This window comes from Vespa velutina, chromosome 9, assembly GCF_912470025.1.
Source record: "Vespa velutina chromosome 9, iVesVel2.1, whole genome shotgun sequence".
NCBI classification, from domain to species: domain Eukaryota; kingdom Metazoa; phylum Arthropoda; class Insecta; order Hymenoptera; family Vespidae; genus Vespa; species Vespa velutina.
Genome location: NC_062196.1, coordinates 3,507,992 through 3,533,031, shown reverse-complemented (window position 1 = coordinate 3,533,031; position 25,040 = coordinate 3,507,992). Strand labels below are relative to the sequence as shown.

General features: G+C 30.8%; 1 protein-coding gene and 1 long non-coding RNA gene across 4 annotated transcripts in view; both read right to left on the bottom strand.

The window, feature by feature from the left end:
* LOC124951669 (neuroligin-4, X-linked-like) overlaps positions 1–25,040 on the bottom strand; it is a 233,137-nt gene that overhangs the window by 94,909 nt on the left and 113,188 nt on the right. The gene's annotated exons all lie outside the window — the stretch shown is intronic.
* Positions 7,459–11,425, bottom strand: LOC124951673. The gene is made up of 3 exons (XR_007101665.1): positions 11,310–11,425; positions 10,323–10,557; positions 7,459–9,699 (listed from the first exon to the last, which is right to left on the bottom strand). It is a non-coding gene; the product is annotated as an uncharacterized LOC124951673 (long non-coding RNA).

The window sequence follows — 25,040 nt, the reverse complement described above, 5'->3', positions numbered from 1 at the left end:
GTGTGAGAGAATCGAAAGAAAGATAAACGTTAAAGGACGACAGACTACAGTCGAAAGTCAACACGTAAAGGTCGTTCGTTTCTTCAAACGCCTTGATTTTTATTATTTCTATATATTTTTGTTTCATTCGATTAAATCAGCATTTATTTAAATCGACAAATTTCTTCTAAGATTTTATATTATTTAGTAAAATTTCATATACGTATATATCTTTATATATTCTTTGTATATATTATTTTATTATATAATAATTTTATATTATTCAATATTCCATACCTTCATATATATATATATATATATATATAAACAACAATATTTGGGATTAATTTTATAAACGTGCAATTAAATAATATAAAATATTTATTTAAGGAAACAAATGATATTCGTTGAAATTAAATCTTTGAATAATCATAATGTAATATTATCTATCTCTAAATTTATTTTAATCTATTCGAGCAACATTCGAGTCTCTGGTATAAAGACGACACTTGGATGCCAAGTAGGATAGGAAAGAAAAAAGTTAAGAAAGTAGAAGAAGTAGAATGGGAAGACGACGACCAGACGAAGAAGAAGGAAGGGAAGAACCGGAAGAAGAAAAAGACGAAGAAGAAGAAGAAGAAGAAGAAGAAAAAGAAGAAGAAGAAGAAGAAGTAGAAGAAGAAGATGATGAAGGATGAAAGAACCAAGAGTTCCTCGCATAATCCCAAGCGAGTATCCACCCACCACCTTCGTATACTTTCCTTCATTCCAAAGGATTTTTCTATTTTCGGATTAAGTTCCCCAACGTGGATATATACGTGTCTTGTATATCAGCCATTTTATTTTATATTACACGGATTCTAGGATACGCTTGGTTTTTTTTTTTTGCGTCGAGGGAGAGGACACGTTGAGAGGTTGAGAAAAGCTAATGGGGATATACATTTTCGCTATTTTTCTCTCCCATATAACGTACGCGCATGCATGCATATATCCGCCGTGCGCACACGCATACGTGCGCGCACACGCATACACATACATGCATACATACACTCACTCGAAGCATTATCGATTTTCACGTTGACGATATTCACGTGATATATACGATGCGTTAGAATAAAAAAGATGGACCAAAATGGATCACGTCGCAAGCACATATACTACGTATCTACATTTGTAAGTTTGCGTTATTAATCGATCATGTTGTTTTAATTAAATGCTAAATATAAATTGAGATTCATAATTTCTTCACATTATCGTTTATATATATATATATATATATATTTGAGAATAATAATATGTGTTTATTGTTGATAATAGATATTTTTATACTGAGATTATTTTAATTAATGAGCAATTGATTGCTCGATTATATCTTTCTTATCATTATTGAACCTCAATATTCTCTTTCTTTCTTTCTGGTATAAATTTCCATGATAAAGTAAACAATGCACGGGTCTATAAATTCTTCCTTTAAGTTCGAATCTTTTGATTCATATACCATATATGGAACGATCCATAAATAAATGCCATCGTAAGTAAGAAATTTATTACCATAAAATGGCACTTATTTATGAATCAACCCGATATATATATATATATATATATATATCTTACAAAACATGTTCTAATCTTATTATTATTTTTAGTTTCAAAAGATGTACTGTATTGATTCATAAATAAGTATCATTAAATAAGTATCGTAATCGCTTATTACAATAAAACAACTTACTATTTATATTTTGTCACGATCGAAATGATATTCGATTGTTAGAGGAAACTTATTAAAAAAAAAAAAAGAAAAGAAAAAAAGGAATTAATGTCTTTCGATATTTTATACGTGTTCATGAAAAAATAAGTAAATATTCCAGGCATTCACGCGAATCGATTATTTTCGTTGGAGACCGCGCGAAATGCGAACTAATTAACGCGGTTTGCTCGGTGGACACGATCACACTTACTCGAAAATAACTTTGGTTAAGGGAGTGTGAGGTTTAGTAGAGGAGGAGGAGGGAACGCGGAAACGATACGAATAGACGCGTGACGAACGCTCGTCGAAAAGTTCAACTACCGCAGAGCGAGCACGATCAATCTACGAATTATCGTCCCGATAGAATATTTCGAATTCCAACCATTGTTCCTGGCATTGTTTCAGCTGGCGAATGCGCGCTGTGTCGTGCGTTAACTCGATCGGCTCCTCTTAAATCTTCATTCACACCGAGTTAAATAAAATAATCCAACTTTTCCAAGCTGATTTTTTGTTGATAGACTATCAATTCTTTCCACTTTTTTTTCCTTGTTTACTTTCTTTCTCTTTTTATTATTTATCTTTAATTTGAAATAATCGATAATTCAAACGAAATAATCGATTTCATATTTTTTTATATACAATACAAGTACATATATACATATATATATACATATATATATATATATATATATGTGAGTGTGTGTATAGTATTTAATTATATGTATATATCGTGTGACAATGAAGGTGGGATAAAAGAAAAGAAAAGAAACAATTAATGTACTTTCCATAATCACCATAAATTATTTACTATGATATAAATGATAGTATAAATGATAATAATGGGCAACTTAATTGTCGGGTTTCGAATATATTTGTTTGTTTTTTCTTTAGTCGAGCTTTCTTTTGTCCTTTAAATTAAGTGAAATAAAGAATTTCATTAAACTTTAACAGCTTCGACAAAAACAGATTGTAACACTTTATGTGCTTTAGTTTGGTATTTGCTATTCCAAGCTATCGATAGCAGGATTCGTTGCCAGATCGAAAAATCGTTCGCCAGTTTTAGTTAACAAAAAAGTTCGGCTTGTCTGGACGACCTGGATATTTTGTTTCCATAGTCCTGCCTTTTGATATTCAGATAATATGTCGGCCTTTCTCTCTCTTTTTTACCACTTTTCTCTCTTTTTTTCTTTTTCTCTTTTTTTCTCTCTTTCTCTCTCTCTCTTTTCTCTTTTTTTTTTGTTTTTTCTTTTTTTTTTTTCGTTTCTGATGATCATTCGCACCGCACGCGATCTGTTTGGAAACGTCGAAATTTGCTCTGTATAACTTTTTCACGTTTGCTTTGATTTTCGAGAAAAAAAAAAAAGGAAAAATAAAACAATAGAAAAAATGTAAAAACATAAAGGAAAAAAAGAGGATCGTTCGCGCGTATGTATATCTCTCTATGTTGAATTTTTCGTGATATTTACGTCGAAATCATTACTCAAGTGAGTTAAAGATTAAAGTCAATCGCAAAGAAAGATAGGATCGAAGTTGTTTTTAAACGAAGAAATTCTTCGATTAAATTCTTTTTTAAATTTCATTCATAACTATTTAATAATGTAATGCATAACGAGGAAGTAAAAAGAAGGACATTATGATAAAGTTAATTAATTGCTTATCTACGACTATCAGATTTAGTTCAACATTCAGATCTATTGATATTAAGCTGAAAGCTTATTATGTAAATGTAATAATTTCATTAACTACGAAAATAAAGGGAGAAAATCGAAAGATCTATCGGGAATATTGAACGAGATATTACGGATTGAATAAATACATTCATATATCATCGAAATTATAGGCAATATTTATGCTTCGAGTGTTACCTATACGCTTACCGGAAAATCGTACTTTCGAGTAATCACGCGATATTAATACTTGTTTACTAATCTCACATTATTATCAACACACGTAATACCATCGTAAAGTTTCGAGAGAACACGCTTTGCAGTAGTAGATATACATATGTATATATATATAGATCTCTCTCTCTCTCTCTCTCTCTTTCTCTCTCTCTCTTTTTCTCTGTCTCTATCTCTTTCTCTCTATCCTGTTGGATCGTTTGAATTCATATATATATATATATATATAACAAACTCGCTTATTATCTCTAAATTATGACAAATCCTATCGAAACTACTCAACTCTATGTAGTTTAGGTACGACGTTTCTTATTGTAAACATACATACGTACTTATACATATATATATATATATATGCGCGCGCGCGCGTGTGTGAGTGTGTGTGTGTGTGTATGTACATCTTCATGCGTATCATGTTCGAGGATCGTCGAATAAATTTTATATAACGAACGTATATCGATATATTTTATTTCAATGTGTATATAGTGACAAAAACAAATATTTTTTGTCACTATATTAACAGACAATCTATACAGAACGATAAATCCAACGAACATGGACGGATCGTACAATTTTTACGAAAAAAAGAGGAAAAAGAAAAAAAAAAAAAGAAAAGAAAAAAATGTCAATCGACTTGAACGTAGAACACAGTAGAAATAGACTAGTTGGATCCGACTGACTCGCCAGGGAGCAACCAGTAGGAAAGAGAAAAATTGCCAGTCTGGGATAAAACAATAAGTTCTTTTTATTTTTTTTTTCCTCGAACAAATAGGTAAGTGCCGTAAAATTATACCACGGAGAGTCATTTGTTCGAAGATACGTTGCGTTCGACGAAAAAAATTTGTTAGATCGATATCCAACGTATTGTAACTTCTTTTAATAAGATTCTTAAAAATATATATTATTATTATTTATAAAATTTAAAAAAATAAATGAATTTTCTTGAGCGTATTTGTAAAAAGAATTATTAAAAGAGAGATTTATATAATACCAACGAAAGATCACATTGTTCTTTATTATTTTGCAAAATATATTACTTTAATGCGTTCTCTTTTAATAATTACTCATTCTTCATTGTAATTAAATGCAAATCGAACTATTAAGCATATTAATATGCATAAATTATTCCAATAAAATATTTACATAGACGAAAGCTAATAAGTAGAGATAGTTTATAGAACAGAGAGAATGAGAGAGAGTAAGAGAGAAGTCTTTCATTTTATTTACATTTTATAGAAAGATATTTCAAAGACAATGGCGTAGATAATTAAAGAGGCGTCGGGAAGTATTTCCGAGAAATATTTCGAGCATTTGATGGGGCACAGTCGCGATATCTTGGCAATAAAACACGGGTCACACGATGGTCTAAAAGAAGGTTCTCCTGTTGTCGTTCGACAATGGAGAATCGAGTTCAAGACCTCGATCCCAGCTGCTCTGTACCTTCTACGTTTCATCAATGACTTTTTCTCCTCTTCTTCTAGCTTTTCGTCGAGTGGCCTTCGGTATTACCATCGAGTGTTTCTCTTCTTTTGTTCTCTCCTTTCCTATCCTTTCTCTTCTCTCTCTCTCTCTCTCTCTCTCTCTCTCTCTCTCTCTCTTTCTTTCTCTCTTTTTCTCTCATTCTCTTTTACTCTTTCTCTTACCATTGTCTTTACCGAGAGCCTATATTTCCCTCGAATATGTCGTAATATCAAGATCATTTTGAAAGCGAGGATTTTCTTTTCTATGCGAAGAACCTACTCGAGATGTACGACGCTTGTCCTCTTTCTCTTTTATACTTTTTTTTCTGCTTTCTCTCTCTTCTCTCTTCTCTCTCTCTCTCTCTCTCTCTTTCTTTCTCTTTTTCTCTTTCTCTTTCTCTTTCTATACACCTTCTTTTGATTCTTATTCTTAACCATTGTTTCCTTTCATCCTTGACTTGAGACGTTACTATCTCGATCTTTCTCTTCCTCTTTCTCTCTCTCTCTCTCTCTCTCTCTCTCTCTCTCTCTTTCTCTCTTTCTTTCTTTTTTTTTCTAGATTTATCTTTATATCTCTTGATCTTTCTCTCGTTAACTTTCCAAAATTTCCTGTTTCTCGAGGATAACACAACTCTCAAAAAGAATCTTCTTAGTTTGATCTTCCCTTTGTTAGATGTCCGAATCATTTTGTCGTATATCATCGAAAAATAATGGAATATTGAAAGAAAGGAAAAGAAAAGTTTGTATAGAGAGAGAGAGAGAGAGAGAGAGAGGGAGAGAGAGAGAGAGAGAGAGAAAAAGAAAGAAAGAGAGAGAGAGAGAGGGAGAAAAGATAGTAATTATTTTGTGATAAATAAATAATAAATAATATATATTATAATAATATATATATAGTGATATATATATATAAGTTTGTGTTTATAAAAGAAATAATATTATATGACGAATTCATTATTAAAAATGTATGTACTATCGAGAAAAATTGCTATTGTCGCAGCCAAAAGAACAGAAACAGAATATATTTTACGTAAGAAATTGATACCATTGTTGGAAAAGCGAAATAATAAGCAGGTGTGTCGAATATAGAATATATGGAAGAATATCGTAAAAGTTATTTCGTGAAAAAACAAGAAAAACAAAAAGAGGAAAAGAAAAAGAAAAAGAAAGAAGGAAAAAAAGGGAAGATAAAAATAAAAAAAAAATAAAGAAAAATCGTGGCCGGCATGCGACGTATATTTTTTCGATGTTTTGTAAGTCGTTGAATTTGTAGTATCTTCGAAAATTTTCAAACGAGGGTGGTGCGTCGAGACTGAGAAAAGTCTAAGAAGGTCTCGAAATTCTTTGAGTTCCTCGAAGCGTTGGAAATCTCGAGAGTCTCGAAAGTCTCCCGGAAAGGCTGAATATCGCTTTCGACGACTTCATGTCTCGAGAATTTAACCAAAGACGACCATATACGATAGAGCTTATTGTTAATAATAAAAAAGGCTCGTCGTTCATGGAATGTTCACCTTTTATGAACGACGAGCCTTTTTTATTTTACCTCGTGTTACAAAGATATGGCTTTTTGATAAAAAATGATTAATAATCAAACAATAATAAACTTTCATCTCGATTGACGATAGATTGATTTCTTTTTGTTTGTTTTTTTTTAACAAATAAACAAACAAAAGTAACGTGTTTTTTTTTTTTTGATATCAAATTATTAATTTAAATGAAGATTTTAAGGTTGAAAAATTTTGATGACTCGTGGAATTTTTTTTTTTTTTTTTTTTTTTTTGACGAAATACGTTCGACGCGATCAGTATGTTTATTAGTCGTAGTTTATTATTATTATTATTATTATTATTATTTTTTTAATTCTTTTAATCTTTCTTTCTATTTTATTTTGTTGGAAGGTTTTAAAATGTTTCAAAATATTGATGGAAAATATTATTCAGTTATTTTCTTAAAACTAACAAACAACAAGAATGACAGATTCCATTAAGCAACATTTCCTATTCCATCTGCTTTGTATTATCCCTCCGGTTTTATAGTAAAAAGTAACATCATATGTTTCTATGTCTCTGTTTCTATCTGGAAGACATTGTGAATGGTTGGACGAAAGAAAATTCCATTTCTTCCAGATTCCTTTCCACATATCTTATATTGTACATAACTCCATAATATTCTTTTCTTTTAAAATGATATTATCGTGTTAGTATAAAAATAATATTGAAGAGTTTTTTCTTAATTCATATAAACGTAGATTCATTATAAAATAATAATAATAATAATAAAAGTCATGATTATATTAACATTATGATAAGACAAAAGAGACATAAAAAAAAAAAAAAAAAAAAAAAAAATGAAAAAGAAAATGAAAAAAGAATGAAAAAATAATGTATTAAATGTTACTATTTGTTTTCTCATAATATATATGTATTTATGGAAAAACATACATCCATACGTTATCGGATAGAAAGTTATTTAATTAAAAGCCTATTAAAAATTTCGTTTGTCAAAAATGAGAAATTTTATCTCAGTACTCGAGATTTTTTCTGTTGTAAAATGAAATACAGTACGTACGGAGAAATGATAAGCAAAAGCACACGGACACAGTGTGGACGCTTCAAAACTTCCAACCCTTGTTAGCATCGCTGTCTCGACTATTGTTCGCGACAAAAGGGTAGAAGCTGAGACCGTATCCGGGAGACAGTGATGCGGGCAACGGTCCAAACTTTCAAAGAGCTAACGTCCGAGACCTAATAATGAGATACGTGTAGACCGACTGCCCAGTTTAACACTGGATCGTCCAGCTAACTTAATTGTTTGCCGCTTTACTAAACGATCGTTTGCAAGGAAGTTACTTTGGTACTTCGTGAAATTAATGAAAGGTGTAACTAAGATATAAAAGTGTTGGGCGAAAGTTAACGTACTTTGAGTTCTTTTAAGTGATCTTTTACTTGTAAAAGAAAAATCGAGTTATGTCCCAGACAATATACCGTTCACGACATAATAACTTCTCATATTTAAGAATATTTTTAATATATTGATATTTCTTTTTTTTTCTTTTTTTGTTCTCTTTATTCTCAATTTGTTAAGAATGTTCTTGGGAGTTTTTACAAAAAAAAAAAGAAAAAAAAAAGGAAAAAAAAAAGAAAAAAAAGAAAAGAAAGAGAAAGTATTTTCAATAAATCCGAGATCATTATTGGACAGATCGAAAATTAATATCGAACAGGACTATATTTAATATTAATATCGAGAGTTCAGGTATTAAACGATTAAGTAAATATAATTTATCCGCTACTTTATGATTAAATGCTATATTCGAATCGTTTCATTGTGAAATTGTTGTTGTTCTTGTAATTTTTCTTTTCCCTTTTCTTTTTTTTTTTAATATTAGATCAAAATCTCCAATATGGGGAATGATAGATAAATTAATTTTTTTTTTTTTTTTTATATATTATTATAGAAATATAATAGAGGACAACGGAGGTTAGTGTATCGTTGACTACATAATACGGGTATATACATATTTGACGATAGTTCTATTGCCTATCGATAGTTCTATTTGCCTCTATATCGCGAGACTATTAGTCTCTATTAATTAACGCAGTGCATATCCATCAATTACCCAGCAAAATAGATCGATTATATCAGACAAGAGTTGGCGAAGCAACGCGTGCACCTATTGGACAGGATCATTTCCGTTGGTGTTACGTCCGCTGATCGAAGTAACGCTTTCGCAATAGCCGTCATCGAGATGATCAACATCACCATCATCAGCACATCGTGTGTGTATATTAATATAGTTTATGAATCAAGATCACACTATTAACACGTCGTAGCAAACGTTCGAATTATTCAAATTGGATATTTCGTTAACGTCTCTAAATCGATTCGTTTTAAATCAAATACAAATAAAAATAATTATTTTCACCGTTAAAAGTTTTAATTACATTATAGTAATTAAAATAATTATACAAGTTCGTAGAAAAATTTTCTTACAATAGCAATTAGATATTAACTTTTCTTTTTGTTTTATGTTTATCTCAAACCAATTTAAACGTTTCAATTCAATAATATCTCTTTTTTTTTTTTTTTTTTTTTTTTTTTTTTTTAAACATAAATGATCGTACTTTTATCATAAAAATATTTAGACAAACGATATTATTATTATTATTAATGATCTTAAGGAAATTTCTAATAACTTCGTATCAGACTTTTTATTTTTGTATCGAAGTATTATTAGGGAATAAAATGAAATATTTCGATGAAGAAGTCGATATATCTAACGGAGTGTTAAGATCAATAATGAAAATGTATAATGAAAGGAATGAACTCGTAAGAAATAGAAACAAGTTTTACCTTTCATTCGGAATCCTGCCGGATTCGTCCTGGCGTATGAGTACTAGCAAGCATTTCTAGCTAGCAATAGTATCTTGTCTATAGCTATTATATATATATATATATATATATATATATATATATCTTTTTCTCTTTTCGTTTCTCTTACCATATATATATATCTCTTTCTGTATCCTCTTTCTTCTCAACTTTTCAAGTATCGACACCGCACATAGATGTAGATAGTGTATTGTTCCATGCGAAGGGCGCTTGTCAGTAAGCGGGGCTGCAGTAAGAAAGGAAAGAAAATATCGATTGTGTTCCTTCATACGAAGCTTTGGGTGAAGATGACGGACACAAGAAAGTACGAGGATATACGTGTAAAATAGAACTACATTGGACTGTCATATAACGAGCCAAGTAACGAGTTAATATCATCTGATTGCACTGTATAGTTGCGTTAGAAAACAAAAATAAATAAAAGAAACGAAAGAAAAAGAAATTAAATGAAATTAATTATGAAAGAATATAGTTAAAAAAAAAAGAAATTGTTTATTTTATGAATCGGCATTTCAATATTTCATCAATCTCCTTGTTAGTAGCTTTAATTCGATCGCTATAATATTTTTTTTTTATGTATAGACGTATGCATATATATATATATATATATATATTTTTTTTTTTTTTGTTAAGAAATTTTTTTTTAGCTCACGTAAAAATATGCTAGCGTATTCACATTATTTTCCGACCAATGTCTCCCGTATCAACAAAGTCAACGCATACTCAATACATATTCTTATGATCCTCTATACTTACATTTTATATACGTAAATATATAGATATACATGTACATATATATATATATATATATACGTATGATAACGTTTCGTATGTATAAGAGAAACTCACACACGTATAAGATGTACCTTCAGTAATGGGAACACTCGGTATATAGATAAGCTAAGGCCGTAGCTTTTCGTACGATATGGCAAAGAATGTTGGGAGATATTCTTCTAGAAACTTTATGACTTCGTTCTGCAGCTCTTTCGCACATAGCAAACAGCAGGGGAAAGAATACTTGCATATATCGTACGGTAATACATCTATACGTCACTTCCTTTTTATCTGACGACTCGACGAACGTCTTTTGAGATATATGAAAATAAAAAAATCCAATTCTGTATTTGATTCGTCAAAAAAAAAAAAAAAAAAAAAAAAAAAGAAGAATTTATTTTCTTAATATACAATTCTTAAGGAATTATAGAAAAATATCATAAATCATTTATTTACATATACGATTATATTTATCATACACGTTATCTACATATAGATTTAATCAAAATATATGAATCAAAAGATCAATAGAAAAATATTAATAAATGTTAACATTTGAAAATATGAAAAAGATATTTTATAGATAGTTAAATGACAATGGAGCAACTTCGACGTTTCTAACATAGGCAAATAACTTTGTTAATGAATGGTAGTCTCTGAAACAGATTCTGTTAGGTGACACGATAGATTATTCGATGATATTTACTGGACCGTTAGGAGAAATGGAGCTGGCTGTATAGCAAACGGGAACACCGTGTAAACCCAGAGAACGAGCGGTTAATGTCGCTCGACGATCTCCGACCGCGAACTTCGAGCTATCGTGCTTCATGGTCCGGCATGGTTTTGTAATAGGAGTTTCCCGTAATGGACCTCGAAACGGACTTGGCCTAAAGCTACTAGAGAAAGAGCAGTTTCCTCTCGTTCGATGAGAGCCAAGGATTCGAATAGGACAAAGGAATTCGGATTTTCTCCAACAAAATCTTGCTTAACTACAAGTTATTGTATTTCCTAAGACGACCCATCAAATTTCCCATTGATCTATGTAAATATCAAAGTACATACTCAAATTTCTTTTACGAACGATACGAGAATTCACTTGAACATTTTAAGGAAACTTTTCGTACGACCGAATAAAAGGAATGAACTTCTCTCGACATAACGTTTTACTTACTAGACTACTCCGGAATAGATCGTTTTCTTTTCATGGCACTTACCGTTGAAGTTTTATCTATATGTATATATATATATATACATATACATACATATATATATATATATATATATATGTATATATATATATATATAGACGATAAGAAGATATTCTCGTATTCGTTGCTATATTATATCTGATTATCGTTAAATCATTTTTTTTCTTATTATTATATTGGAAAAAAAAAGAAACGATTAAAACAAGAAAGTATATAAATTATATTGATTGTTATCTACTGGAATAATGATTAACCTGCATTATAAGCCAAATAAATATATTTTTTAACTATGAACGGAAGGCTCTTATCATTTACTTTGTGGAAAGGCTAAGGCAAAGACGATTTCCAAGAGAAATTAGAATGCTACTAACGGCGTAATATTGACATAACAATGTAACTAAATTCTAGTAGATTAAAGCGCGATAGAGGGAACTTACGTGGCTTCAGAGAGGCACGGGGAGAGTGAGAGAAAGAGAGAGTGTGGATATGTGTGTGTGTGTGAGAGAGAGAGAGAGAGAAAGAGAGAAAGCGTGCGCACGTGAGGAATCGTTAACTAAATCCTCAGCATACGGAAATCCTTCGGTCCCGTAAGAGCCAGCTTTCCTGTCTTACGAAGTTCTGCCAAAGAGAACTAAACAGTTTCCTCTTTCCTCCTTCCTTGCACGTAGAGAGACGGTGGAAACTCCCTGTGCGACTCTTACCTTATGCTCTGAACGCGACCAAACGTTGCGAGTGACGGTGCGTGAAAACCAGTTAACTAATTGTAAGGTGGTTCTCCTTTACGTGTTAACTTATACTTTTAGATTTATCAGTCGAGCAAAATTATATAGCTGAACTAGTTGTTTCAAATTTCGACATATTTCGATATCATTGAATAATACATTTTAAATTAAATCGATACAATAGATTCTCTATCGCCATATCCTATATTTAGGTTTAAATATTATTATTATAGTGTTTCTAATATATTAACATATGAAACATAATTTTAGTCTAATCAAACACATAATATATTTAATATTATCTAATTATAATATTATATTAGTTATTAATGACATATTATTAACGTTGTTATTTCAAATCTATTAAAAAGTGTCATAAAATGTTATTAGATAATAAAATTTAATTATTTTATTTCATAATAAAATATAATATGAATATTTTATATATGCAAGCACGAAATTACAAATTTTTGCCGGTAAACAAATCGCTTAATTACATTAATATAAAAATAATGGAACATTTTGAAAGAAATAATTTTACTCTAAAAAGATAAACAGACGGAGAGAAAGAGGGAGAGAGAGAGAGAGAGAGTAAGTGACAGACAGACAGACAGACAGAAAGACAAAGACATAAAGAGAGAGAGAGAGAGAAAAAAACAGAAAGATAAATTGAGTACGATTATGGCTTTTAATAACGTCGTCGTACGGTTCAAATTATCACATCCGGAAATGATCGATATCCGAATAGCTTGTTAAACGATAGTTTAAGCATAATCACCGAAGCATTATGGGTAGAACCGCTTGGAAACTGCCGGTGGCTCGTCCCTAGAAATTAGAGCTCGATCGGTGCGCGAACGCACTATTGATCACGAGAGTCACCGAACTGTCGGTTAAGGTATACCGGTATATATCGGTGGACAGTTAATGGTATGAGATTGCCGGCTCTCGATCGCAGATGTTCCAAGTTTCGACCTCCAAATTTGATATTCAGAATATTAGAAGTGACTTGTGTGCTACCTATATGTTCAAAATCATTGACAAAAGATTCATTATTGATGATTAATTTTAATTAATAACAACTATGACGTTTCTCTCTTCTTTTGTTTGTTTCTTTTCTTTTTTCTTCAGAATAAACTTCAGTAATATCCCTTAAGAGAATCTGTTGGATATTTGTCGGTTTTCTTACAAAAAAAAAGAAAAAAAAACAAAAAAACAAAAAAGAGAACAAAAAAAAAAAACGAGAAGATGGAGAAAAAATTGTTTGCAAGATAATAATCGTCAAAAGAATATTTTTTCGAAACATGAAACGTCTTTCTCGTTTCTTTTTCTTTTTTAATTATATTTTTTTTTTCTTCTTTCTCTTTTTTCTTCTTTTTTTTTTTTTTTTTTTTTTTTTTGTTAAGGACTACTTCTCCGATATATTATTATCGATATTCAAGTTCAATTTTTAATGAAGAACGGGTGTAATCGGATGCGGAAAGTGTAACGTGATGCGGATAGCCAATTTATCCTGGTACATAGGAGACAGACAACGCGCGTTTCCCACGCGTTGATCACGATGTTTTTTTCAATTTTACCGATGAAAAATATTTTTTTCGGTTGGAGAAACCCGAGCATAACCGTGGGATATTCTTCTCACGGTACAGAACGAAGAGGCACGCATTTGAATGGGATTGTGTGGCGAAACACACGTAATACCTTTTTGTATTCTCTTTTTACTCTCTCTCTCTCTCTCTCTCTCTCTATCTCTCTTTATATATATATATAAAATAAATGGTGCGTACGCTTGTTACGAGAAAATCTCGTATTTTTCTTTTTTTTTTTTCTTTTTTTATTCTATAGTAATCGTTAATAAGTATGTATGACGGTGGAAACTTTTTATATTATATTTTTATGTAAGGTCTGTCATTTGAATAAAAATTGAATAAAAATGCGCGACTTTTTTTTTTTTTTTTTTTTTTTTTTTTTTTTAACAGATAAAGATATTTTTTTTTGGAGATATAATTGGAGAAAAGAAAAACGAATGTAAAAGTTAAAAATTTCTTTCTTTGATATCGATCCTTTAATTATCTATTTTTATCATAAATACGTAGAAAATCAAAGCATGTCTGAGTGCATTTATATTAAAATGACAATATGTACATACTTGTTGTTGCGTCGTCATCGGTAAAACTAAGCTCCAGCGACTCTCCGGGAAGCTGTATAACGCAATAAGCCGCTCATAAACGGCAACACGATAGGTTGTAACCGTAACAGGGAGCTCGTTATCGAGAGGGAGGCAAATCGAGAGAGCGTATAATGTAAAAGGCACGAAATTCTCGGGTATAGAGGGGTATTACTCGTTGCGTCATAATACGAAAGTGGCAAGAGAGATGGTAAGAATTATTCTAATTGCATGAATTCGAACAGGACGAATTTAAAATTATTCCATTAATAATTTTTTATTACATTAATAAAAAATTACTATAAAAGTAAAAGGAAATGCTACTTGAAAACGATGATATTGTTTAATAATACAATATAACAATAATAAATGTATTAAATGAAATTTTCTTTTTATAGATTTAAAGAAATCTATATAACGTTTCTTGAATTATTAATTTAGACTTGAATTTCTAAATTTGAAATTTTATTTATTAATTTAAACGAAAAACAATGTTATATCCGTCTACATATTCGAGTTCGAAGATAATAAGAATTCGTAGGAAATGAATGGATAAATTTAATATCAGTATTATTTGGCGTTACATCTGAACGACTTCATTATCTGTTTCCACATCATTTAAGTTACTAATGTTCCCATATGATTATAATTTTATGCCCGATATACCTTTATGGAAGTACAAGTTATTTATTGACATTTCTTTAGCGGCTAATTATCCACGAATCCAATAATACTTTCCATTACGTCTATATGCATTATATTCGTATATTACTACTTATTATCGTTGATAATAATTAACTGTATTCCGACGTTATTACCTTTATAAAAGCAAATATATGTATCATTGAGTTCGTAAATAAAATAAAATTGTAACGATGGTCGTCTCGTTCTTGCGAAAAATGTCTCGTAAGTAAAGAGGGTTGGAATGAATATGTACAGGGCAAACTGTATTCGCAAGAACTCGACGTTTAATGAGCTATCCAGAGACGGTTATCCAACCCGTCGGCAAAGTCCAGGCAGTCTCAGTCGGTGCACGCTAGTCGAGTGTAATATATCTCTGCTAATTATGACCAGAGGGGTGGATATTAACGCGTGGAAATGTGCTACATCGTAGAGAGAAAGGGAGAGAGAGATGAAGAGAGAAATGGAGAGAGAGAGAGAGAGAGAGAAAGAGAAAGAGAGAGAGAGAGATAGGTGTTGGAGTTGTGCACGCGAGGGTGCTTCGCGTTGTGACGTAAGGCGTAGCCGTCTAACCGTAACCGTAACCACCACTTATCTTGAGTCAGTCAGCGTAATTGGAAAGCAGATACCGTCGACACGGTCAAGCTCGTGCTACAAAATTGCCACGTACGTTTCTATACCTAGTGGCTCGTGTTAATATATATATATATATATATATATACGCATGCACATAAATACATACGTTGATATTATTATATTACTGTAGTTTTTAACACGTTAACTAAATAAGTAGATCATCTATGGAGAAAGCTATTACGTTCTCTTGTAATAAAGTCATTATTTGTTTCTTTTTTTCTTCTTCGTTTTTTTTTTTGTTTTTCTTCTTTTTTTCTTAAAGCTTATATCTTATAAATATAAAATTGCTCGTTTTAATAAAATATTTTTAATATTTATCATGGAAAGGAAAAAAAAGAATTGCGTGTTCTTCTATAAAAGCGGATATATCGATTTATTTTTATGATATGTTATATTATATCTACTTTATTCGAAAAGAAATAACGAGTTTAATTTATCGAAAAGATATTCGAATGAATTTTGAAAAAATTAATCGAAAAGGTATATATAAGTCATGAAAGGTGGCTTCGTTGTTACATTTATTGGATCAACTAGAAATAAAAAGAGGAAAGAAAAATAAAAAGGAAAAAAAAAAAGAAAAAAAGTATGGTTCTTTGAGCTTGCAGGATCGAAAAAAGGGTTAGTCCCTTTTCTATTTTGTCTATTTTGTCTATTTTGTCTATTTTGTGTCCACGTCAAAGGTCTGTTCCTCTCACTCAGTATTCGTGTACGATCGTCTTCGTTCGCTATTCGGTTACGTTCACGAGGCAAATATTTGTTCGAAATTTTCTCCGGCGTAATTCCCGACCGCCAATATTTTGTCTCCATTCCCGAGTACTTCCCGTCGAAAACATCCCTGGGAAAATATAAACTCGAGCCGCGTGTTCAAGAAAGGAATGGGTGTGGGCTCTGAAAGTGTAACTGAGAGGGTGAAAAGAAATTGGAATGGGGATGTCGTTCTCGCGAACATGTCGTTAATTTAACGTACCACCCGGTATAGTCAAGTAAGATTGTTTTTTCAAATATTCAATTACATCCTCATTCTTTTCTTTTTTTTTCTCGCTTGATAATATAAGAAAATCTTGAAAAAAAAAAAAGAGTTACATGAAGTTTCCTTTTGAATTATATTTAAATTAGATTCGTGTCTCACGTGTAAATAGCTACTTACTTTGGATCGATTATGTGAAATATTTGCTTTGAATTTTAATTGCATGTAATTATAATTAACCTTGGTCTATATATACGGAAAAATATATTTGTTTGAGAAATCAAACGAATTATTAAGAAAAAGAAAAAAAAGAAAAATGAAACAGGAAAACAAAACGTAATATCATTTTATCGTATTGTTGAAGTCGTAAATTATGCCAATTGATCTTTATTCTTAATTATATCGATATATAATAGAAAAAAAGTAATTGTTATTTCTCTATTAAATTTGATTAAGATGATTTACGCGCGTCATCGCAAACGAGATATGATAGGGTTACGACTTCCAAATCGAAAAATAACTTCGACCGGTCTACCTGATTTAGAGTTAATCCCTCCTGCGAAACATATCTGCTAATTAACATGTACGGAGTTTCGGCTAACGCAAATAAACACCGACATGAGAGTTGGCTAACGAGAGGACTCGCGACTACGAGAAAACGTTGCACTATCCGCATCCCCGGGCCAAAGAGGGTGTGGCTTTACGTTCTACTCGACGCCATACGTTTTACAGACACAGCGCACCACATTAATATGATCTCTTTGCTACTTTGAATTAGTTCGAAGGAAGCTACTCTAATGTTAAAAAAAAAGAAGGAAAAAAGTAAAAAAGTAAGCATATATGTAGTTATATATATATATATATATATATATATATATATATATATATATATATATATACGTAGGATCTCTTCGTAATAGCTTTTTGCATCGGCTAACTCTTGTAAATTATATTTTTTAATTAATATAACCGAAAGAGAGAGAGAGAGAGATAGATAGATAGATAGATAGATAGAGAGAGAGAGAGAGAGAGAGAGAGAGAGAGAGAGAGAGTGGAATGAATAAAAAGATGAAAGGTTTCGAGAAAGAAATATTATATAAATAAAAAATGAAAGATTTATTTTCGTACATTTATTTAATAATGAAAATCATTTTATTTCATCTTCTTTTCTTTATCGTTTCTTCTTTTCTTTTTCTTTTTTTTTTTTTTTTTTTTTTTTTCGTCGAAACGTAATACGACGTAAAGTAATAATTTGTAAAATAAAAATAAATTTCTTTCTTTTTTTTACAGACAAAAAGTAAAATTTATATACCACGTAGGTTTAATCGATTATTTTAGTTCGTTTTACTATAGTAGATATATTCACGTGAATATCAACGTAGGATTATATTGGGCTTATGTTTCCGGCATATCGTTGTATTCCTTATCCTGTTTTCCGTCGCTATCCACAAAACAACCGATTTTCGATACTCTTTCAGTCCCCATACCTTAAGAGAAAACTGAAAGAGGAAGAGAGAGAGAGAGAGAGAGAGAGAGAGAGAGAGAGAGAGAGAGAGAGAGTTTGCTTCCGCCTTTCCAACGGTCGTTTTAACAAATTTACGAGCGTTTTACGTGGTCGAGAAAAGCTTCCTTTGCCGGCCTTGTCATTTTATCTTCTCCTCGTTCGTACCTTTCATGCTCGAAAAGTTTCGGTCCGAGGGTGAACCAATGACGAATCAAATTCTTTCGTTTCATTTCCTTTAGTCTATGACGATCTTACATTTTTCTCGTATTCATTCAATTTCTTTTTTCTTCTTTTTTTTTCTTTATTTCTTTCTTCCTTCCTTTTTCTTTTTATTAAAAAATATAATAGAAAATAGATATAGATATAGAATGTGTACACACACACACACATACACACACACACACACATATTCAGACATGCATACGTGTATCCTGTATTTAAGATTTATAATATATTATTATATTAATAAATTGTATGTAATTATATGTAATATAAATTATTAGAAGTATATAAATTTAAATAGACTTTTTATAATCAAAATGTAGTTTATGCTATTGCCAAGAAGTAATTGAGTATGTGATAATTAAGATTAATTATTACACGATAATTAATGATTAATAAAATAATAAAATAAATAATCGTTATACTCATGAAAGTTAATAGATATTAACTTTGATATATGATAACTTGTTTCGAAAGTTTTTCATTTATTCTCTACATTGTATATCTCGGATTCGTTAAGACTGCCAAAAACGATACTTTCGATTTCGCTCGTTCGTATCTGTCCGCGACAGAAGGTTCACGTCCGATGAATTGTTTCCACGCTATTGTAACTCGACACGAAGACAAAAGTAACTTGGGGAGGAATTCAAAGGGGTTCGAAGTTAGGCTCACGTATCCTTACTTCAATTTGATCCTGTTAGGAGGTAGTATCGTTACAAACGTTCTTGCTACATTTGTTCAAAGTCCGTTGATGATGAATGGTTTTGTAAAAGCTACGTTGGAAGCCGACTGACAAGATACAAAGTTATGGCTCCTATCGTCTACAGATCTACGTGCACTTGGTTGCCTTAAATTTCCTCCTTTCTTCCGCCTTTCCACTATCTTCTCATTTTCTCACATCGCTTAATCTGTATTCTACGTATATCCTTAGACATCCAACCTATATCGTTTTTTCTTATAATTCTTTATCCTGTCTTATGATTCTTTATCTGGTATATTTAATATGAACGAAATTACAAAATTTTCCGAATGTTATTAGAAATTTATAATATAAATTTGAATCGATGTATTTATACCCATAAAGCGGATGTATGTATATATATATATATATGTGTGTGTGTGTGTGTGTGTGTGTGTGTGTGTGTGTGTACGCCATAGATATATAACTTAATAAGCAATAAACTTAATATAAAAATTTATTGCTTAGTTCGTTTTTTTATGTAATTTCTTTCCGAAATATTTAAGAAAATTTTATGATTTCCTCGTTCGTTACGCAGATAAAATTGTTCTTTTTTTTTTTTATCTTTATTTTTATCTCATTTCGTGTATGTACTACTTTTTATCAACCATCCTCTTATTATTTGTTTTTGTTATCTGTACATGTTTCGTATCTTTTAGCTCGATGGGACACCTCGATTCTTCTGTAGAATCTCGTATTCTGAGATTTCGAGAATAATCTACATCTACCTTTTCGTTATAATTTTGATTATAGCAGAAAGAATTAAAGAAGAAATAAAAAGATAGAAAAAGAAATTGGAATTTTAATTCCTTTTTTTCCCCTTTTTTCTCTTTTTAAGGGCTGCAGTATATAGAATTTTTCTTTTTTTTTTTGTGTTTCTTTTTTTTTTTTTTTTTTTTTTTTTATATGAAAACGATTTTGCTGATATGAAGTTTAGCTTATATTTGAACAATTTTTCAAATATCGTGCTCGTACGTCAAAAGGCTGATTTATTTTTCGATGCTCGAGGAGAAAATTATATAAATAAAATATTATTTTTAGAAGAAAATATTTGCAATGCGATGTTATCAAATAAATAATCTAATCGTCACATTTCTATCATACTACTGTCGATGGAATTTTTTCGAAAAAAAGAATGTCTACAACCGTCAAGTTTTTTCTTTTTCTTCCATTCGTTTCCAAGCTCGTCCATATCCTGATCCGATTAGACATTTCGTCCAGGTTTCCTACGAGAGCTGATAAGAGCCGATGGAAGGTTCTAATTTAGAAATCCTTAATCCTTTCTTGCCAACGGACATTCTGGACTATCCGGTATTATGCGTGCTCTCTTTGCCGTTTTTACCTTGTCGCTGTCGTGATTATCCTCTTTTATTTCCCTTTTATATCTCTCTTTGCTTGAACAATTCGAGGATTCGTTAGTTCAGGGAAAATAATTTGCTCGAAGGATCACGTCGGTTTAAACCAAATAATTTAGTGGAAATATATAATTTAATGGTGCCGGTTGTTAAAATAAGAATCGGTTTAAAGAAGAATTCAATATGATTATTTAATTGAATTTTTCTTCATGGATCATTCTTTTCTTTTATTTATCGTCAGTATAAAAAATAAGGAAGGCAGATAATCCTTTATCTTTTAAATTCTCAAAAATGATCGAAATAATGTTGATACTCGTATATCGAACGATGAAGTTTGAAGAATTACAAACGAGATAAATTTAAAGATCGGACTAAGATACGAATTTTATATACAATTTTGTTGAGTTTAATGATTTTATAATAAAACAATTAATTATGTTATTTATGTTATTTTTTTTTTCATTGTATTCTATTTATTGTTATCAACTTCTTTTCGTTAGTTTCTGCGATTACTTTTTTATTATAATTTATTACGTTACTTATTTCATTCTACCCAATTAACGACGTATATCGTTTACTTAACGCTCAGAGAAATAAGAAGTTTTCAATATTTAAATTGAACAATTTCGTGTGTAAGTATATGCAAAGAACTCGCGAAAGATTTTGCCGCTCAGTTTGGATGAGAGCCAACGAGAAATTTCGTTGGTTTAATTGGGACACAGGAAAATTATTGACAAGTTTCTGGGAGACTCGTCGACTCGCTCGTGCATTTTCCCCACTTCGATTATAATCCCGGTGCGGTTTTAAAGTAGATTTAACAATACAATTTCACCGTTCTCTTGGAACTAAAAAGAATAAATCGAAATAGGGGAGAAAGTTGCGATTGTGTGAATGTTTTTCATCGATTTTATTTGTGTCGATATGTTTAAAAATAGATACGTACGAATATCGTTTTTGATAAACAAAAGTATTATTATTCCGACTTATAAATATAGAATTGTAAATACAATATTGGCTTTCAAAAATAAAAAAAAAAAATATATGTATTTCTTTTTTTTCTTCTTTCTTTTTTATTTTTATTTTCCTTGTTCTTTTCCTTTTTCTTTTTATTCCCTTTCATCGAATAATATTATAATATCCATCGAAAGGTGATAGTGAGAATTTACTTTTCTTTCTTCATTTTTTTTTTCTTCTGTTTTTTTTTTTTCTTTTTTTTTTCTTTTTCGAAAGAAATCGCAACTAAACCGATTTTACGTTAATAAAAACAATAATGTATTAAATTTATTATAAGTATTTAATGATAATGGAATATCGTACTTGAAATTCGATTTGGAATTTAATCGAAAAGGAATTTATTTTGGATGCTTCGGGCGGTTGCTCGACACTTCTTATCCTCGATATTTGCTCTTTGTTGAAGATTTACGGTCGAGGGTCTTTATAGAAAATATTTTCCGACGGGGTCCGCCCTTTTCCTAAGCGTCCCTCGTCGAGATAAGGGGAAGAGTTTATAGGTTGCTTGATTTGATCGAAGTATGAGTGAAAGAGCGTTGACGTATTTCACATCGAAATGATATCAGTTGCTTCTAAATCGTCGTATCGACGGAGAGAAAGAGAGAGAGAGAGAGAGAGAGAGAGAGAGAGAAAGAAAAAGAAAGAGAGAGAGAGAGAGAGAGAGAGAGGGAGATAATTTAAAGAGAAATGATGATAGTAATAATTTGATATCGACAATTTTTTTTTTTTTTTTTTTTTTTTTTAATATCACACTTGACTTTTAATATTAAATATTTAAATTATAGTCACACACACACACACACACACACACACACACACACACACATACGCACCGTGTAACAAATTGTTTATATCTCCTTGAGTGAAGTTATTTCCATTTATTAAAAAAAATTATTCTATACGATTGATAGCGAATTTAAATGTTTAATTTTATACTTATTATAATATGATTATTATGTCGAAAGAAAATGAAGATTTTCTTTTTTTTTTTTTTTTATATATCATTTCTTTTTTTTTGATTCATCTTCTCTTTTTCCTTTTTTTTTTTTTTTCTCTCTTTTGATTTTAGATTTGTTTAAACGCTCAGAAACTTTTTGAATTTAAATTTAAATGTAAAATTATAAAAAATATTCTACGATATTGCAAATGCCATAACGAATCTTCATCGAGTATATAGATCTACAGAGGATACGTATACTATATATACCTATACATATATCGAGTCATGTTCATTGCTTTCATATCACGAACGATAGTTTCAACGAGTGCGATCGATGCTACTCACCGTTTCGGTTGGCTAATCGGTGTATCTATGTTATAACCACGAGAACAATCGGGATAAAGGGATTGAGTAGTGGCGCTTGCATATTATACCGAAGAATCGCGCTTATCGGTAAGGCTATTAATTAAAATTAGAGATGGCGAAAAGGAAAATCCTAATTAAAATGCAATTAGAGAAACTGTGGAGCGTGACCGATAACGAAAATGGCCCGATCATACGGTTTAATAGCATTAAAGCTATTCCTTCGTAAAGCCATCGATTTATCGATCGATTAACATCGATCATGTTAATATCTAGATTGGATGGTAGATTGTCAGACAGATAGAATTAAAAAGAGGACAAATAAAAATAAAAAGGGAAAAAGAATTAAAAAGAGGAAAAATAAAAAAAAAAAAAAAAGAAAAGAAAAAAAAGAAAAGGAAAGAAAGAAAAAGAAACGAACAAGAGGAAAGAAGTACAAATAACGAATTTCCATTGAATCGATTAATCATTTGTCTGTTATCAAAATGATATAAATTAATAATTAGAAAAAAAAAAAAAAAAAAAGAAAAAGACAAAAAAGATGAGAAAAAGGAACAATTATTTTTTATACTTCAATGAGACAGAAATAATTTCTCTTTCTATTTATTATTTTATTTAGAATGCCTTCAAGCTAGGTGCCAATATCGATGTTCCTATGAAAAAGAAAGAAAGAAAAAACAAAAAGAAGAAAAGGAAGAGAAAAAGAATTTTCTGTCGATTTTCATGGACTTGATACTGGCAGTTATCACACCTTCTACTCTTTGAATTCGATATCCCATGCGATATCTCAAATCTCACAGTTTTCAACTTCTCTCGTTCTTTATTTCGTCCTAAGGTCGTTCTTTATGATCGGATTTCGATAATATGTGTGTATGAGTGTCCAAGAACGAAGAGATACGAACGCTTTTAAATCCGAAGAGTCCTCGCGAACGAGCACGTTCGTGAGACGATCGACTTCGAAAGCATCTCTAAGGGAAAGAAATGACGTGTATTCGCCACTTCTTCGAAATATCTACTACGTCCTACCTACGTCTAGAGCTAGCGATACGGTGAAAAAGCAAATAACGCTGGCCTACCTTGGGAAACGATCAAGAGTGTTATCGATCGTAGAGACAAGCTGGATACTCGAAAAGTCGTGCCGATCTTCCGAGGGTCACGATCCCTTTTTCCTTTTGTGTTGATCTATCCAAGAAAGAAATGTTCTTTTTTTAGGGCACTGAGGAGAAACCTTCCTCTTTCCTTCTTAGATATTTACGATCGGCTACAATAAAGAACTGTGTTTTCTCTCTAGTGGATGGCTGTTGATCTTTTAGATATATGTATATCTATATCTATATCTATATCTATATCTATATCTATATATAATATATATATATGTATATATATATATACATATATATATATTATATATATAACGAACCCTTGCTTGGATAGGCTCGAATTCTTTTTACTTGAATTTTCTTCTTTTCGAGAATTCATCGAGCCATGTTATCTATATAACCATCAATATACTTTCGTGAAATTAATTTTTGTATAAATATATCGTTATATTCACTTTACTTGATTACGGTAATAAGATCATTGTTGTGTTTATTTATCGATGTATTTTTATGAAAAGAATTAAATTAAAAATGTTATAATGTTTATAGTAAAAATGATTATTTATGATGATTTCGTTATTTGATATGGTTATTCGAAGGTAGATTTATTGAAGTGTAGAGTGTTTTGTTAAAAAGAAGAGAAAAGAAAAAAAAAAGAGAAAAAAAAGAAGAAAAAAAAAAAAAGAAATAGAATTAAAAGGAAAGAGAAAAAAAATCGTCCTGCGTATTTCTTAATTATCCCTAACTGGATTTCACGTGAACTATGAATCTACAAGCTTTTCGTGGTCGATTGAGAAGAAAGGTCGTTTGGAATCGCGCCAAGGATCCTGTAAAGCCATAGAAGTTGCATCGAGACTCGGTGCTACCGAGACTACGCCCTGTTCTCGTTTTGAGAACTACCACCCTATCGAAGCACGATGTATGTACACACACCCTTTGGTCAGTTCATGTCGTTTACTATCCTCGTGACCCTTTAAATTCTTCTTTATAAACCACTGTTGGCCTTTCGAGCGATCAACCCAGCCGTTTTTCCCAGTCGCATGAAACGATCATGAGATAGAAATTTTTCTTCTTTTTTTTTTTTTTTTTTTTTTTTTTTTTAATTCTTTTTTTTATTCTTTTTTATCTTCTTTATCAATTTCGCAAATATTTAATATTCGTTATAAAAATCTGAATAAATC